Source organism: Bombyx mandarina, chromosome A1, assembly GCF_030267445.1.
Source record: "Bombyx mandarina strain Sakado chromosome A1, ASM3026744v2".
Lineage (NCBI taxonomy): Eukaryota > Metazoa > Arthropoda > Insecta > Lepidoptera > Bombycidae > Bombyx > Bombyx mandarina.
The window spans coordinates 23634602-23639681 of NC_143234.1; the positions used below are offsets into that span (position 1 = coordinate 23634602).

The 5080-nt window shown below is 39.6% G+C and overlaps 1 long non-coding RNA gene across 1 annotated transcript; it reads left to right on the forward strand.

Annotated features, from left to right (window-relative positions):
* Positions 1-2468: 2468 nt before the first annotated feature.
* Positions 2469-3160, forward strand: LOC149499655 (uncharacterized). The gene is made up of 2 exons (XR_016325589.1): positions 2469-2681; positions 2978-3160. It is a non-coding gene; the product is annotated as an uncharacterized LOC149499655 (long non-coding RNA).
* The last annotated feature ends 1920 nt before the right edge of the window (positions 3161-5080 follow it).

Sequence of the window (5080 nt, forward strand, 5' to 3'; positions counted from 1 at the left end):
CGCTTGCGACGAAGGGCTCGACGAGTAAATTAACTCTCAGACACAGCCCACTGAGTTTCTCGCCGGATCTTCTCAGTGGGTCGCGTTTCCGATCCGATGGTAGATTCTACGAAGCACGGCTCTTGCTAGGGTTCGTGTTAGCAACGTCATCAGGTTTGAGCCCCGCGAGCTCAACTACAAAAGTTAGGGTTACGCTGAAATAGCCTCTCAAGGCTCTCAGCGTAGGCAGAAAAAAAAAAAAAAAAAAACGTCACTAGACTTCCTTGTTAGTCTTACGTTTGGAGTTCAGTTAAAGTTCGTTTTCAAACCAGACGACTTACCTACAAATAATTTATTTAATTTTTTTTTATTTAGTACAGCATATCGTGTGCTGTGCTTAATATTAACGTTATTAAAATAACCGGATTCGACCCCGCTTTTAGGGTGAGTTGGAAATGGCATATTATTATTTTTTAACGCATTACTTCTTTTTTTATTTTTTTGCTAATCATGCACAGCTATACTTCACTTGTTTTATTGCTTTAATTTTTTATTGTGCATTTACTCCGTTCTGGTTGACCACTACCACGATAATCTCGCCACAAGATGTGGGTACCTTGCTCGAGTTCTCGTTGGTCAACCAGATCGGAAGGTAGATAAACCAGTTTGTGAAATTGGTCTTATCGCTTCCAGGGTTCATGACTAGCTGCTTTTTCGCTCTTCTTGCTTATTGCTTCACCCGATAACTGCGTCTGTGCTGAAAAGGTCATCTCCGCCCAGTGACCCGTACCCTGGTGATCTAGCCAGTCCAGGAAACCTCCAGGAGTCCAGACGTGGTGCTTCAGCGGGTCAACCCACGTCCGTTGGCTGCCGGAATTCAGGAGGGTAACCTACAGAGGGAGAGTCAGATCGGCCGTACAACCACGCCCTACAAATTTGTGTGCTCAACGGCCTGTTTTTTTTTTTGTAATATATATTTTTTTTACTGAGACACTAGTGTTTTGTTTTTTCGTAAGGGAAAGACTAAGCAGTTGTCGCAGGGTTAATTATTTTACTTCGGTTCCGCACGTTACAAGACTAATTAATTGGGATGAAATAAAATTAAACGATATGAGATGAAACCGATACACACACTTTAGCATCTGAACATAGCTATCGTTAAGTATTCGTATGTCGTCGTCGTGGCCTAACGGATAAGACGTCCGGTGCATTCGTGTTGAGCGATGCACCGGTGTTCGAATCTCAGGCGGGTATCAATTTTTCTAATGAAATACGTCCTTAACAAACGTTCACTATTGACTGCCACGGTGAAGGAATAACATCGTGTAATAACAATCAAACCCGCAAAGTTATAATTTGCGTTATTACTGGTGGTAGGACGTCTTGTGAGTCCGCACGGGTAGATATCACCGCCTCGCCTATTTCTGCCGTGAAGCAGTAATGCGTTTCGGATTGAAGGGTGGGGCAGCCGTTGTAACTATACTTGAAACCTTGGAACTTTTTTTTTATTTTTTATTGCTTAGATGTGTGGACGAGCTCACAGCCCACTTGGTGTTAAGTGGTTACTGGAGCCCATAGACATCTACAACGTAAATGCGCCACACACCTTGAGATATAAGTTCTAAGGTCTCAGTATAGTTACAACGGCTGCCCCACCCTTCAAACCGAAACGCATTACTGCTTCACGGCAGAAATAAGCGGGGCGGTGGTACCTACCAGTGCGGACTCACAAGAGGTCCTACCACCAGTAAAAATCTTATATCTCAAGGTGAGTGGTGCATTTACGTTGCAGATGTCTATGGGCTCCAGTAACCATTCAATACCAGGTGGGCGGGACGAGCTCACGTCCACCCATCTAAGCAATAAAAAAAATAAAAAAAATAAAAAATTATGCTAGTCTAACAGGCTGTTCACTGTCGGTGTTTATTTATTTATTTATTTGGTGATTTATTTATTTACTCGTTAACACAAAAATATTATTGAAATTATTAAGTACTATTATAATATTATGCTAAAAATAAAATTATTTTGGAATAAAGTATACCCCAACTATCGGCAAATACGTCGGCATCCTGGATTTCGGACAGAAATTCGTTTAACAGCGCAATTGCCCTGGCCGTTGGACAGTTCCTAGCTCTACGGGTCCTCAGACCCGCCAACGCCGCAAATAAGTGGTGGTGGCGGCCAGGGACGTCTTAAACTACGATGGGGCCCTTGGACACACAAGAATTTGAGGCTCTTTTGGAAAGTAAAAAAAACTAATTATAATAACATTTTTTTACTGAGTATAACCATTTATTATACGTAATCAAATACAGTATGATATAATGTCATTAATGATATTAGAATGCTGCTGGTTTTTTGGTTACGATTTCGATAACGGTTTCTTTCGGGATATCTGTTGAGCAAAATCTTCAATTATAGGCATAGTATATGCCTTGTAAATACCTTCTGACTACTGATTTGTGAAAAAAGTGTAATGTGCCCTTCGATCAACAATAGTATAATAACTAGATTTCGGGTCAGTGCAGAAAATCCGTCTCGTCAAATAACAGCTCACTTGAAATGTGAGCTCTTATTTTGTTTAGTTCACTTCAAACACAGCCAATGTCAACCCGTCTCACAATACCGCAGTGTGTATTCAAAAGTTACAAAAACAATGCCCGAAACAGCAATTTAACGGCCGGAGTATCTTACTTTCGGTAAGTACATGAAGTATAAACTATATTTTAAGCTTTAAACTTATAAATAATACTAAATTTTGAACAAAATTACCGATTTTTAACCACCGCTACAAATGTTGGCCAAGGCTCGGCCAACACATGGACAAACTTTTGCTTAACAGAACAGTAAATGCATGGAGTAGATTCGTGTTGTAATAATTTTTTAAAATTTTCTAGCATTACTTCAAAATTAGTTGGTTAAAATTGGTTAATGCTGCTTTTGTGTCTGTTTGTTGGACTCTCATTAGATACTTAGCTTTCCATTTTTATTTTAGCTTTCCTAGTAATCACGTGTGCAGAATGGATCTCGATTGTCGCCAGAGAAACAAGAGATGACTTTTATAAGCCAGCTAAGATCTCCGCTGATTGACACTGGACATCTTTGCCTTCCGTGCTCACGGCTACTGAAACGTGGCCGAAACATTGTAATAAAAATATCGCGCTTGAAACCGTTTAAACGTTGTTTTATTATGTGCACTGGTCGCGAAAACTTAAAAATATATATTACACAAAAACGTAACGCTAATAAAATAATAAGTAATGTATAGATACTAACAAACATACATTTCCAAAACATAAAAAGTAACCAACTAAACTTTTACTTTAATTCATTAATAAATTATTTTAGTGTTCAGCGCGACTCCCTTTCCTCCTGTAGTAAATAGAAATCGGCATTTCAAGAAGCAAAAATAAATAAAGCAAAACGATGTTAGTTCTCAGAGCAATTAAGGGAAAAGTTACTTTATTTGTTGCTCATTAAGATTGATTTAACATTAAAAGCTGTTTAACATATGTCTTTTTATAGGTAAGTGACAGGAGTAATTTATTGCTTTGCTCATTTTATGTGACGAATGATCGTAAGTATTAGATAATGTTTTGGAGATTTGTGACTTTATTATTAGGTGCCATAGTTGTAATTAGTTTGAACGTAAAAGTGTTTCAAAACTTTTTTCTCCGTTTGTTAGTAAACTAATGTAGCTATATAAGTGTATATTCACGCGGACAGTTTTTGCTTTAATTTTGTACGTATCCCTTTATCTAGTTACTATTGTTGATCGAAGAATGTGCCCGACAAAAATGTTTTGAGAATAAATGTGTGAGAGAAATTGTCGGTCTTTCGGGGCCCCCTGAGAATGGGGGCCCTAGGCACGGGCCCCGTGTGCCCTTAATGGTAAAGACGGTATTGGTGGCGGCGCACTCCCGCCCGCGCATACTGTTGCGGGACGAATAGTGTCATTTGCCGTAGTGCCACGGGATTATTGACTCTATTCTGTAATAGAGAACAGTAATGTACGAGTAGATGCAACTTTCGCCTGTGGTTTAGGGTATCCAGTCCAACCATACCTGACACAAAAAGCGTTTAATCGAAATAAAATTCCTACCGAATAATGCATGCAATTTGAAGCAAATGTCTTTTTATTAGCTCGGTGTGTGTACATATGTGTGTACACACGCACGTTCGTATGTATCTATGTAACAGAATGTTTGAACGTTATATTTACCGACATTAAAGCGTCGGATTTAATTGAAATTTCGTTCAGTTATCAAAGATTTATAAAGGAGTCGTGTAATCGGTGAAGAGCGTTAGATGGGACTTCGGAGACCGCGGTACATCGTTGATATACAAATTAAACAATATCGGGGAGAGAGCGGAGCCTTACGGGACTCCGGCCGTTAGAAGGCAGGGGCGAGAGCGAGTTCTCCCTACTCGATATCGAAACTAGCGCAGCGGTTCGACACCACGGATCAGACCGTTACGGCGCTCGTCGGGATGGGCTTTCGCCTATTCAGATCTATTAAGATGTGATCTGTGAGGCGGTGCACTTGATGGAGGCACGTGTGCTGGGCGCGGAATTCAAACTGCTCGTCGACTAATACGTTTAACGCCATTAACTAATGCCATTGGTTTTTAACGCATTAAAACGTTGGCCACATCTACGTAGCGCCTATATTAACGCGTTAAAACGCAGGTGGAGCAGTAGCATCTTACTAATTCAAACATTAAAATAGGTTGGTAGTGCCAATATTTTTTGTATTTGAGATCATAGATAATTGCATAAGTGAAATATGTGCTTTTAGGCAAAACGAGTTTATAAATGTAAAAGACTGAATAAATACGAGAGAAAAAGCAGGGCAGGTCTCCTGGGGTGAAACAAAGATGGAAAAGCAATGGAGGCACTTAAAACTTCGACATTAAATAAAGGGTTGAATCAATAAAACAGATGACATCGGTATTATTAGTAGTATTTAATGAAGTTCACAAAGCCAAACTGATGGAATACGTATCCCTGATTGATGGTCTTTTCCACCGTCTCACTGAAACCAGTTTTTCAAGCTTGTAGGGGTATTTTTCAAAATTGACAAATAATACGCACAAA